The sequence below is a fragment of the Palaemon carinicauda genome, chromosome 1, assembly GCF_036898095.1.
Source record: "Palaemon carinicauda isolate YSFRI2023 chromosome 1, ASM3689809v2, whole genome shotgun sequence".
NCBI classification, from domain to species: Eukaryota; Metazoa; Arthropoda; class Malacostraca; order Decapoda; family Palaemonidae; genus Palaemon; species Palaemon carinicauda.
Window position 1 is genome coordinate 295,362,055 of NC_090725.1, and position 14,090 is coordinate 295,376,144.

The window sequence follows — 14,090 nt, forward strand, 5'->3', positions numbered from 1 at the left end:
GGATTCTTCCCTTACGCGAGCAGGGCTAGCGCACAAGCGCTCTCCTGCTCGCCAGCGATCTCCTGCTCACCAGCGATCTCCTGCGCGTCGACGATCTCCTGCGCGTCGACGATCTCCTGCGCGTCGACGATCTCCTGCTCGCCAAGACTCTCCTGCTCGCTGACGCTCACCTGCTCGTTGGCTCTCACCTGCTCGTCGGCTCTCTCCTGATGTTCGCCCCCCTCGCCAGCGCTCTCCTGCTCGTCAGCTCTCTTCCGAGCGTCAGCGCTCATTTGAGGACCATCGCCCTGCGGTCTCTGACCACCCTTTAGTTCCTGCTGAACTCCCTGCTCACCATCCACCTGGTCCTGTGGCTACGCAACATCGTGCTGCGCGTGTGTCAGAAACACATGTTCGCCAACGCGCCAGCAATCTTCCCGTTCCTGCTCGTGAACGCGCCGCACCACCTGTCCTCTCACAGGACACGCGTCGACCTTCTGCTCGCCAGCGATTACCAGCTCGCCAGCGATCACCTACACGCCATCGCACGACCCTGCATGATCGCCCGCTTACGCATGCTGCTCCTCATCGCACTACCCTGAACGATCGCCCTCCTGCGGATGCTGATCACCATCGCACCCTTTCACGCGATCATTCACCTGCGCATGCTGCTCGCCATCGCACAACCCTGCACGATCGCCCGCTTACGCATGCTGCTCCTCATCGCACAACCCTGAACGATCGCCCTCCTGCGGATGCTAATCACCATCGCACCCTTTCACGCGATCATTCACCTGCGCATGCTGCTCGCCATCGCACAACCCTGCACGATCGCCCGCTTACGCATGCTGCTCCTCATCGCACAACCCTGAACGATCGCCCTCCTGCGGATGCTGATCACCATCACACCCTTTTACGCGATCAGTCACCTGCGCATGCTGCTCGCCATCGCACAACCCTGCACGATTGCCCGCTTACGCATGCTGCTCCTCATCGCACAACCCTGAACGACCGCCCTCTTGCGGATGCTGATCACCATCGCACCCTATCACGCGATCATTCACCTACACATGCTGCTCGCCATCGCTTACCATCACGCTGTCATTATCGCCAGCGATCTTCTTCACCTACGCGGCAGCACAATCCCTCGCCGTCGCGCCATCGCTTGCGTTCGTCGCCTCGGACACGTGTTCATTTACCTGCCCACCCTCACGCCCACTCGCCTGCGCACTCGCGCGATCGCTCGCCTGCGCGCCCGCGCGACCGCTCGCCTGTGCGCCCGCGCGATCACCCGCACGACCATTCGCCTTTGCGCGACTGTTCGCCCTCGCGCGACCATAGTTCGCGGCGAATTCCACAGCCGGTGGTAGCAGCAGGGACGCGTGCTCCTAGACGGCACTCGGGATCACCTCCATCCAAGCACAGGTTGGTATTGCAGGACGAAGACAGGTCAGTACAGCATTCTTCCCCACCTTCTTTTCAGGAAGGTACCGTCGTGTCCACTCCAAAGGATCGCCCGATCCCTTTCACCTTAGCGAGGATTTCGGACTCTGTGTCCTTTGAGCAGCAGACTTGGTTTGGTCCGCTGGCACGGGCGTTAGTGAGGGTTATGAAACCAGCACTCGCCGGCCAGGGTAACAAACCAGCGGCTGTCTCTCCTACGCTGAAGAGAAAGAGAGGAGTGGACTTCGTGGTGACTTCCCCCAGGGCGAAGTTGGTTCCCAAGAGGTCGGTCTCGAGGGTCCCCTCTCCTGCACGAGTACTCTCTCCTTCTCCCGTGGACGAGGCCTTTCCATCCTCAGGTGAGTCCAGTGGGGCGCCCCGGTAGTCTTCCCCTCGGCACCAGGGGGGGAGACTTCGCTTCAGGCAGGAGAATCGTCTCGTGAGGAAGGGGCCCCTCGAACCTCGTTGTTGGGATCCTGTATCCCTCCTAGGAGGGAACCCAAGGATTCCAAGACCATCCCTAAATCCTCTGCAAGGATTCGTCAGGAACCCACGACTACCCAGGGGAATGTCCACGTATCACTCCAGGAAGAGATTCCTGGGGCAGGAGACTTAGCTGCCAGCCCGCAGGGAGTAGAACGGCAAGAGTCCGAACATGCCTTCTGGCAGGTCCTAAGCCTGATAAGGCAACTTAACAGTCTTACGGATCCAGTCATCCCCCCCCCCCCCCCCCGTGAAGGCAAAGACACGATTCTGGATGAAGTGTTTGACGTTCGGAAGGCCCCTAAGACCAGTGCAGCTCTGCCCAGGTCTCGGGGGCTGAAGAGTGCCAGAGCTAGGGCCAATGCTCAGCTCGCACTTCTTGCCTCCTCCAGTCGTTCCACTGCCGGGAACAAACTCATCCCTCCTCCTCGCCTTCAGCAGAGGAGGTATTTCGAGATCCTGGGTGAGCACAACCTCGCTCTTCCTCTCCATCACTCTGTGGAGGAGCTGGCAAAAGGAGTTCCCTTGGAGAAACTCTCTGCCCGGCAGGTGTCGTTCTCGGCGGCAGAGATCCTTAACCACGAGAAGGTCGCTAAGTGTGCCATTTAGGCCACTTCGTGGCTGGACTTCTGGTTAGGATCTCTGGGCATCCTATTGCGATCGGAGGACTTGTCCAAGGAGACCAATAGGAAGGCCCTAGAGACCTTCTTGCTCTCGGGCACCCGCTCCATCGAGTTTTTGGCGCACCAGGTTACCACCCTGTGGGCCAACTCGGTGTTGAAGCGTCGCGATGCTGTGTCCGAGAGATTCCATCCGAAGGTCCCCGCCGTAGATGTGTGTAGGCTCCGACATGCCTCCCTCCTGGGGGAGAGCCTGTTTGAGCCTCAAGACTTGGAGCGAACGGCTGAGAGGTGGAGGAAATCCAGCACGGACTCCCTCCTCCACAGGGCCCTTACAACTCGGCCCTATAAGCCTCCAGCCCCGCCACAACAGCAGCAACAGCCTCGTAAGGCTCCCAAACAGGCACCGGCAGCTAAGAAAGTGGTGTCTAAGCCCCAGCCCTTTCCAGCCAAGGTCAAGAGGGGCGGTAAGTCCTCCAGGGGAGGCAAGACTTCTAGGGGTGGCGGCCGCGGCCGCAAGCCCTAGGGGTGGCAGTCCCCCTGCGTGTCCACCTGTGGGGGGATGCCTTCAGCGTTACGTCCGCAGGTGGCAACATCACGGGGCCGATGCTTGGACGGTCTCAGTGATCGGCCAAGGTTATCGCGTCCCGTTCACGTCATCTCAACCTCCCCTGACAGCGAATCCAGTGTCGTTGAGCTCCTATGCCATGGGATCGGCAAAGGGGCTGGCCCTTCAGGCCGAAGTCGAGACCATGTTCGAGAAGGGTGCTCTCCAGGAGGTCGTGGACGGCTCTCCAGGCTTCTTCAGTCGACTCTTTCTTGTAAAGAAGGCTACTGGAGGCTGGAGACCCGTCATCGATCTCTCGGCTCTGAACAGGTTTGTCAAACAAACCCGGTTCAGCATGGAGACAGCAGACACGGTCAGACTTGCGGTGAGACCACAAGACTTCATGTGTGCACTGGATCTAAAGGATGCGTACTTCCAGATCCCAATCCATCCGTCTTCCAGGAAGTACCTGAGATTCTGCCTAGACAACAAGATCTACCAGTTCAAGGTGCTGTGTTTCGGTCTCTCCACAGCTCCTCAGGTGTTCACCAGAGTGTTCACCCTGATTTCGACTTGGGCGCACAGGAACGGCATTCGTTTCCTTCGTTACCTAGACGATTGCCTGATCCTAGCAGACTCGGAGTCGACCCTTCTTCGACACCGAGACAGGCTTCTAGATCTTTGCCAGGATCTGGGGATCGTGGTAAACCTCGAGAAGTCCTCTCTGCAGCCGTCCCAACGACTGGTTTATCTAGGCATGCTAATAGACACCAATCTCCACAAAGCCTTTCCATCAGACGACCGGATAGCAAGGCTGAGGAGGGTGGCGGAACCTTTCCTCAGGCGAAAAGAACTCCCCGCCCAATCGTGGTTGCGTCTCTTAGGCCACCTATCCTCCCTAGCCCGTCTGGTTCCAAACAGCCGCCTCAGGATGAGATCCCTTCAATGGCGGCTCAAGTCCCGGTGGAATCAAGGATCTGATTCCCCGGACACTCTGATCCCAATGGGGTCTCTGGAACAGACGGACTTGCGGTGGTGGCTGGCCGACGAGAACCTGCGAAAGGGAGTGAGCCTTCTCGTCCTCCCCCCGGAATTGACTCTGTTTTCGGACGCGTCAAAAGAAGGGTGGGGGGCGCACGTTCTGAACCAGAGGGCCTCAGGCCTTTGGTCAGAATCAGAAAAGTGCCTACACATCAACCTGCTAGAATTGAAGGCCGTCTTTCTGGCCCTTCAACAGTTCCAACGGTTCCTGGCGGGTCACTCCGTGGTGGTGATGAGCGACAACATCACGGTAGTGGCTTATATCAACAAGCAGGGAGGCACTTTTTCGCAACAGCTATCCCATCTTGCAGTAGAGACTCTGAGGTGGACCGAAACCCACTCGATAACACTATCAGCTCGCTTCATTCCTGGCAAGAGGAATGTGCTCGCCGACAGTCTGAGCAGGGCTTCGCAGATAGTGAGTACCAAGTGGTCTTTGGATCCTCAGATAGCCAACAAAGTCCTGACTTTGTGGGGTTCCCCGACGGTGGACTTGTTCGCGACAGCCTTGAACTTCAAGCTGCCCCTGTACTGCTCACCAGTCCCGGACCCCAAGGCACTCTGGCAAGATGCTTTCCAGCAACGGTGGGACAACATCGACGTGTACGCCTTCCCACCATTCTGTCTGATGAGAAGGGTGCTCAACAGGACCAGACTATCGGTCAACTGTTCCATGACTCTAGTAGCTCCGCTATGGCATCACGCGGAATGGTTTCCGGACCTTCTGCAACTCCTGACGGAACTCCCAAGGGAGCTTCCTCCACGACACGAGCTTCTCGGACAACCCCACTCCGGTGTCCCTCACAGGGCCGTAGCCTCGCTTCGGCTTCACGCCTGGAGACTATCCAGCGTCTCCTCGCGGAGAGAGGCTTTTCGCAACAGGTTGCGGAGAGAATGTCTCGGCACCTGCGAAGGTCCTCTGAGGGAGTCTACCAAGCGAAGTGGAGAGTCTTTTGTGGTTGGTGTCGTGGAAGGGGTATCTCTCCACTCGATGCCACTATTCCAGCAATAGCGGACTTCCTTGTGTATCTGCGAGAAGAAATGCGCCTTTCTGTCTCGGCAGTGAAAGGCTATCGCTCAGCCTTAAGCTTGGCCTTCAGATTGAAGGGCGTGGATATTTCTTCATCGCTAGAACTCTCTTTACTCATACGTAGCTATGAGCTTACTGCCCCCAGTCGGAAGTGAGACCCCCTCCTTGGAACGTGGTTCGAGTCCTCAGGTCTCTCAAGAGACCTCCCTTCGAGCCATTACGCCAGGCCTCCGATCGCCACCTGTTTTGGAAGACGGCTTTCCTACTCGCCTTGGCCTCGGCCAAGCGAGTTAGTGAACTTCATGGTCTCTCGTACGACATCGCCCATTCAAGGGGATGGGGGGAGGTAACGTTCAGGTTCGTCCCTGAGTTTGTGGCCAAGACTCAGAATCCTGGAGTGCCGGATCCTCGGTTCGACTCTTTCAGGATCGCGAGTCTCCGTTCTGTAACAAACGACCCAGACCAGCTGCTACTATGCCCAGTGAGGTGTCTGAGGTACTACTTGAAGAGAACGGCTGCAGTCCGTCCTCATGTGCGAGCTTTGTTTGTGAGCACAGGCAGGACAAAGAGGAGGGTCACCAGAAACACCATCTCTGCTTGGATTCGAAGGGTTATCCACCATGCCCTGAATCCTGACCCTCCTCCGTCACGTCGCCCTGGGGCCCACGATGTCAGGGGTATTGCTACATCCCTGGCCTTCAAGAGAAACTTCTCTGTGACGCAGGTACTTCAAGCTGGGGTCTGGAAGCGTCAAACGACCTTCACAGCCCACTACCTGCAAGACGTGACCCACAGGAGCCTCGATACGTTCTCTATCGGCCCTGTGGTGGCTGCACAACAGCTGGTCTAACCTCAGGCTCCTTTTTGGACAAGTAGCAGTAGGTTGAGGGCGTTGTTACCCGGTCTTAGTCTGTGTGAATGAAAGAGTATGTCTGACCCTTACTTCTTTCTTCATTCTCCCCTCTCTTGGGGAAGCAGCATCCTGGTCCTCGCATAGCTGACCTCGACCTCTGCAGGTAACCCATGCTTCTTTGTGCTCCTAGTATTAAGCTTAATACTGTTGCGTCTCCCATACCCTGACGAGGTGGTATGGGGAACGTCCTATCCTAGAATTCCTATCTGAAGGTCTCAAGGTCAACTTCATAGGACGAGTCACACTCTCCTCCTCACACTACTTATGTAGGCCACTCGTTCCTAGCGATGCTAGGAATTCCTAGCGATGCTAGGAATCTGTGAGGTACAGGGGCTCCCTCTCTCTAGTGCTGCTCACTGAGGGATCGAGCCCCCGGGCAAGCCGAAGTTAGTAAGGCTGGGGACTTTCCACCCTTCCTAAGGGGTAAGTCACCCTTTGTAAATAGCGTGGTTTGTATTTCGGTTACGGAACAAATGACAAATTCGAAGATAATTTGTATTTTTCCTAACCATACAAACCTTAGCTATTTACACATATGTGCCCGCCATCCCTGACCCCCAAGTTAAGTCCTACCTCTAAGTGAAGTGAAGCAAGTCACCGGTGTGTGGAGGGGGGAGGGGTAGCAAGCTACCCTTCCCCACCCCCCGCTAACTAGCGCGGGGGTAATTAACCCTCGTTAAAAACTATTGGCTCGTCATTTCAGCTGCGCTAAAAGTAATACCCTTTGTAAATAGCTAAGGTTTGTATGGTTAGGAAAAATACAAATTATCTTCGAATTTGTCATATTTCTGCCAGACGTACGATAGCTCGAAGTATAAATGAAAAATCGCTATATATATGCAAATTTTCAATATTAAACTTACCCGATGATCATATATCTGCAACTCTGTTGCTCGACAGAAAAAACCTACTTGCGGAATACGCCAGCGATCGCTATACAGGTGGGGGTGTACATCAACAGCGCCATCTGTCAAAGGTACTCAAGTACGCGATGTCAACAAAGAACCAATTTTTCCTCTGTCGTGCCAATGGCAGGACCTACAAAATACGCCGTCCCTAACTGGATTTGTTTTCACAATGATTTGGTGAAGTACACTATTCCAGTTTTGAGCTTTCGCTATGCAGGGGTTTTATCTTCATTTCAAAACTTGAATTCGTTTTCGATAGATTTAATTATGGTGACGAAGAGAGTATGGACTCTCTTTCACTTTTAAATGGCCGACCCTTCTCTTAGACGGAAGTGTGTTTAGGTTTTTGGTAATTTTGCTTAACACGTTATAGATCCATTTATTTATATCTCTCCGCCTTTTTAGGCCTCTTCGGTTAACTTTCCAATTATTATAAACTTATTTTTATTATAAACTTATTTTTATTATAAACTTATAAAAATAAATTTTTATGCTTGTTTATATGCGACCTTTCCTAATAGTAGGAGGTCCTAACTTGGAACCGAAGTTAATTAACATTGAGCCCGTTTTATCGTATTTAACCTTTAAAGAATTTAATACTTTTTTAATTTTAATGTTTTATGGAAGAATTTCATTGATAGTCTCGTACTGTTTTCAAAGATGAACTAACGTTTAGTTTTTAGTCTCCGCAGTTGTTGACGTTCAGAACGTTCAACTTGCGCTCTATCGTTACGATAGAGAGAGAGTGTTTCACGGTTTCACTTTGCAGTAAGAGTAAACCGATTCTAGCGTTTCGTTCATTCTTTCTTAGCTTAAAGAGTTTAAATTCTAAATAAAGGAACTTTTTATTTGGGAAACCTTTCAGTTTTTTCCTTTAGCAAATAACATGTTTTAACGATATATAATTGGGCTCTTCTCTCAGGTGCTAATTCAAGAGAAGAGAGAGAGAGATTGAGACGGAGGGAGAGAGAGGAGAATAAACGTTTCGTTCTAGCGAGTAACGTTGTTCTCGTTTTTTTTACTCTTCTCCCTAGTCGCTGTAGGGGAAGAAGGTAAAACGTTTCTAGGGTTTTATTCTTGTTCCCAGGCTTTATGCGGTGAGAGATTGTAAACGTAGTTTATTTGATCTAGTGTTTAGTCTCTTTTCCAGCCACTGAATTCTTTATCTTTATTTATGTTTTTCTGTTGCATTGTAAAACTGTTTTCGCAATGACTACCTTTTAATGACGGATAGGATTGCGTGTTTCAGGTAGAAATCAGTTAAAGTTTCGATTTCAGTGAAATAAGTGCAAACAGAAAATCAAAAGTGATAAAGTGATATGTGCAAAGTGTTACAGTGTTGCGTCTGAGGGTTCGTCTGTTCGTGCCAGTTGTTCACCTAGTCCGGGACCTCTTACAAGCTCCCAAGCCCAGGGGAGAAGTAATGTCGAACGACTTATGGGTTCCACAGGCCTTGATCGACGAACAGACGTTTTTCCCTCCGTGGTTTCGGGCGTATCTACACACGTTTGCCGACGTGATCGCCCCACCCACACAAAGACGAGAGAGCCCATTTATTCCTCGTCTGCGGAAGAGGTTTCTCGTAAGAAACCATGGACCAAATCTTGCAGCTTTTAAGTGCAAGTCGGTCCCTTCCGCGCAAGTCCAACGGCCTAGGTGTAGCCACTGGGTCAGTTCGGACTCGCTGCAGTCATCCGACGACTGCACACCTCCCAAGAGAGGCAAGGTGGTACCGCAACAGGCAGTAACTCCGTCTGTTGCCGCACCAGCTGTTTTAGACCCTCAGTCACGACGGACAATAGCTCCGTCTGTTGCCGTTTTTTTTGTAGACCCTAGTGGTCTTTACTGCAGTCTATGCAGACTCAGTTAGCTGCGGTTATGCAGGAGTTTCGTGCGGAGAAGGTTGACACTGCTCTCGTTAACCTACAACCTGCCACTGTTGTGCACTCCGGCTGCGGAGAGCTCCACCTCCGATGCGCAATCGACCCTGCCAGACGCATGTTAACGTTAGCCGACGTGCAGCTCCCTCCGTTAACATGCGTGAGCTACCGCATCAGCAGTGGGAAGGTGGAGTCAAGCTGCCGTGTTTTGACGCGATGCGTTAGTCTCCGCAACCCACGGCAGTCCCCACCACGCACCACCACTCCGCTTTGGTTGTTGTCTGCTCCCACACTCCGACTGCGGAGAAGGTTGACGATGCACCCGTTTGCCTACAACCTGCCACGGTTGTGCGCCCAGCATGGCTGCCTGCTCCCACACTCTTGTTGTGAGAGCTCCTCCACCCATGCGCAGTCGACCCTGCCAGACGCATGCTGACTCCCACAGACACACGGAGCACTCCGTTGCCGTGCGTGAGCTACCACAAGCTGCCGTGTTTTGACACGGTGTGTCAGCCTCCGCAACCCACTGTGGTTACCGCCACTCACCCGCAGCAGACTAGTCAGTCAGGAGTTGAGGCTTCCCCACACAGCTTTGGTTGTTGCCAGCTCACAGACTGTCAAGCAGTTACATGACGTTGCCTTCTGGTCTGCTACTAATGCACCAGTGCTGTATGTCCTCACGCACCTGTTGTGGTTGACAGTTCAGTTTTTTGACAGTTCACAGACTGTCAGGCAGTTACATAACGTTGCCTTCTGATCTGCTGCTAATGCACCAGTGCTGTATGTCCTCACGCACCTGTTGTGGTTGACAGTTCAGTTTTTGACAGTTCACAGACTGTCAAGCAGTTTCATAACGTTGCCTTCTGGTCTGCTGCTTTTGCACCAGTGAGACCCTCACTGAGATAACCTAGCTTTTCTCGGACATGGTTCCTGTAGATGAGAAAGTGCTGTTCTCTCTCCTTCTGATATTCCTTTGAGGACTCTGTCATTTGGAGAGGAGCCTTAAGCTGCTTAACCTCATATGGACTTTAATTAAAGCATAACAAGGCTTCCAGGGATGGTAAATGGTTCCGCTTCAGTCGCTAACCCCGTCTGTTGCCACACCTGCTCCCATAGACCCTATGGGCTTTGTTGCAAGACATGCAGTCCAAGCTTGTGTCCTTGTTAGAGGATTTTTTACGGAGAAGAACCTTCTAGCCAACAACCTTCCTACCGGTTGGTTGTACGCCCTGTTGACGCTGAGGTATCCTACTCACGTCCGCCAGTTGAGATGGTTCCTCCATCGGTGCGACCCAGTGTGGGTTGCCAGTCGCACGTTGACGTTAAGCGACTCTCGGAGGTGGTTGTGGACGTTCAGTGTGTCACTAGGAAGACGTTCAACAACCAGCAGAGATGACTTGTTGTGACGCAGTGCGGCAACCTCAGCAACCCTGTAGGGGGTTGACTGCACAACCCAGACAGTCTACACAGTTTCGGGTTGACGCTGTACTTCCTCGCGTCCCCATGGTTGACAGTTCACAGACTGTGCAGCAGTACCATGATCTTGTGTCCGGCTCCGTCACGCATCCACCAGTGCGACCGGATTCAGCGAGTCAGATGTTGCCCACTCTGTTGCCGTTTCCTCATCAGTTTCGGATGAGGAACCCTCTGATGAAGACATTGCTGAACAAGACGATCAACTCCCAGCACTGCTATCCATCCAGAAGATGCTGAAGAAGGAACACTGCCCTGTCAGGCTGTGGATGAGTCTGGTTAGGACACTGTCATCCGTGGTTCAATTTGTGTCACTTGGAAGACTACACCTCCGTCCTCTTCTGTATCATCTAGCTTTTCACTGGAAAAGGACTAGACGCTAGAAGCGGTCTCGATCCCGGTTTCCGGAAAGATAAAGTCTGGTCTGACTTGGTGAAAGGACTTTATCAACCTTTGAAAGGGTCTTCCCCTGACTGTTCAGACTCCCAACGACGTTCTCTTCTCGTATGCATCGGACGTAGGCTGGGGTGCGACATTAGGCGGTAGGGAATGCTCGGGATTATGGAACTCGAGTCAAAGGACAATGCATTTCAACTGCAAGAAGCTACTGGCAGTACGTCTGACCTGGAAAAGCTTCAGGTCTCTCCTTCAAGGCAAAGTGGTGGAGGTGAACACGGTCAACACCCTGCTTTGACGTACATCTCCAAGCAAGGAGGGACCTACTCTCTGACATGGTACGAGTTCGCAAGAGACCTCCTCTCCTGTTCAACAGGTCTAGACTTTGCACTAGTAACGAGGTTCATCCAAGGCAACTTGAATGTCATAGCAGATTGTCTCAGTAGGAAGGGACAAATAATTCCAACATATTGGACCCTCCACAAGGATGTATGCAAGAGACTTTGGGCCACCTGGGGCCAGCCAACCATAGATCTCTTCGCAACCTCGATGACCTAGAGGCTCCCAATACTTTGCTCACCTATCCCGGACCCAGCAGTAGTTCATATAGATGCCTTTCTACTAGATTGGTCACATCTAGATCTATATGCATTCCCTCCGTTCTAGTTTGTCAACAAGGTACTGCAGAAGTTCGCCTCTCACGAAGGGACAAAGTTGACGCTAGTTGCTTCCCTCTGGCCCGCGAGAGAATAACTCACCGAGGTACTTCAATGGCTAGTAGACGTTCCCAGAACACTTCCCCTAAGGGTGGACCTGCTACGTCTGCCACGCGTAAAGAAGGTACTCCAAGGCCTCCACGCTCTTCGTCTGACTGCCTTCAGAATATCGAAAGACTCTCGAGAACTAGAGATTTTTCGAAGGAGGCAACCAGAGCGATTGCTAGAGCAAGGAGAACATCCACCCTTAGAGTCTACCAATCGAAGTGGGAAATCTTCCGAAACTGGTGCAAGTCAGTATCCGTATCCTTGACCAGTACCTCTGTAACTCAAATAGCTGACTTCCTCTTATATCTGAGGAAAGAACGATCTCTTTCAGCTCCCACTATCAAGGGTTACAGAAGCATGTTGGCATCAGTCTTCCGTCACAGAGGCTTAGATCTTTCCAACAATAAAGATCTACAGGACCTCCTTAAGTCTTTTGAGACCACGAAGGAGCGTCGTTTGGTTACACCTGGTTGGAATTTAGACGTGGTTCTAAGATTCCTTATGTCAGACAGGTTCGAACCACTTCAATCAGCCTCCCTGAAAGATCTCACCTTTAAGACTCTTTTCCTGATATGCTTAACCACAGCTAAAAGAGTCAGTGAGATTCATGCCTTCAGCAGGAACATCGGATTCTCATTCGAAACGGCTACATGTTCTACAACTTGGTTTTCTAGCCAAACACGAGCTGCCTTCTCGGCCTTGACCAATATCGTTCGATATTCCAAACTTATCGTATGGTTGGAAATGAACTAGAAAGAGTATTATGTCCTGTAATAGCTCTTAAGTTCTATTTTAAAAACCTTTACGAGGCCCGTCTGAAGCTTTATGGTGTTCAGTTAAGAATCCATCTTTGCCTATGTCAGAGAATTCTTTATCCTATTTTATCAGACTGTTAATACGAGAAGCTCATTCCCTTCTGAATGAGGAAGACCAAGCTTGGCTGAAGGTAAGGACACACGAAGTTAGAGCTGTCACAACTTCCGTGGCCTTTGAACAAAATAGATCTCTGCAAAGTATATTCGACGCAACCTATTGGAAAAGCAAATCAGTGTTCGCGTCTTTTATCTTAAGAATGTCCAGTCTCTTTACGAGAACTGCTACACTCTGGGACCATTCGTAGCAGCGAGTGCAGTAGTGGTGGGGGCTCCACCACTACAATTCCCTAATTCCAGAACCTTTTTAATCTTTCTCTTGAAATATTTTTGGGTTGTCCGGAAGGCTAAGAAGCCTTTCGCATCCTACTTGATTTGGCGGTTGGTCAAAATCATTTCTTGAGAAGCGCCTAGATTAGAGGTTTTGATGAGGACCTTTAGTATGGGTTGCAACCCTTCATACTTCAGCTCCTAGGAGTCGCTCAGCATCCTATGAGGATCGCGAGGCTCAGTAAGGAAGACGTACTTAAAAAGGCAGAGTAATTGTTCAAGTCGTCTTCCTTACCAGGTACTTATTTATTTTATGCTTGTTATTTTGAATAACTGCTAAAATGAAATACGGAATACTTAGCTCATAATAATATCAACGTGTAATGCTGGTCTCTACCCACCCCCCTGGGTGTGAATCAGCTATATGATCATCGGGTAAGTTTAATATTGAAAAATGTTATTTTCCTTAGTAAAATAAATTTTTGAATATACTTACCCGATGATCATAAATTAAAGGACCCACCCTTCCTCCCCAATAGAGACCCAGTGGACAGAGGAGAAAATTGGTTCTCTGTTGACATCGAGTACTTGAGTACCTTTGACAGATGGCGCTGTTGATGTACACCCCCACCTGTATAGCGATCGCTGGCGTATTCCGCCCGTAGGTTTTTTCTGTCGAGCAACAGAGTTGCAGCTATATGATCATCGGGTAAGTATATTCAAAAATTTATTTTACTAAGGAAAATAACATATTAACACACAAAGACGATTTTGTCAAACTCAGTCATGCAGACGACACAGTAAGGGTGACGTCATCATTTAAAAACCTCTATATCTTCGTTATTTGTAAAAATAATTGGCTGAAACTTCTAGGGAGTATGTATGACATGTTTACGCATACATAGAAGCAATAAAACGATTTTCGATTTCTGAAAGTTGTTATGTCAATACCCCATGGCGGACGGTCCCCTTAACCATCAAAAAACCCTTTCTGGTGGGCTACTCTTTGGTGTAGATATAACAATTCTTCCTTTACTTAAACTAGATGGCTCTGCCACTCACTGTCTAAAGGAAAAGGCAACCCTTTTGGCTGATGTGTTTGACAGTAAGCAGAGTAATGAGAAACCTGATCTTCCTCATTCCTGCTTTCCTGAGGTTAAATGAAAAAGTTTTGAAGAAAATACTGTACATTGAGATACTGTACAAGTACGCAGTGGAGTTAGGATAAGAATAAGACTGCTTGTTTTCTGTATGTGAACAATGTTATGCAAAAGCTACTGAACCAACTTCAACAAAACTATGTGGACATGTTGGGTATGACCCAAGGACAAATCCATTAGAATCTGATGAAAATACATTTAGGTACAAGTATGCAGTGAAGTTAAGAGAAAAGTTAAGATTGCTTGTATATTTATTTGATTGTGAGCAATTTTACAAAACTATTGTACTGATTTTAACCAGAAATGGTAGT

General features: G+C 50.5%; 1 protein-coding gene across 1 annotated transcript in view; it reads left to right on the forward strand.

Annotated features, from left to right (window-relative positions):
* The window catches only part of LOC137657885 (actin-related protein 6-like), a 134,986-nt gene that overhangs the window by 79,574 nt on the left and 41,322 nt on the right, over window positions 1–14,090 (forward strand). The gene's annotated exons all lie outside the window — the stretch shown is intronic.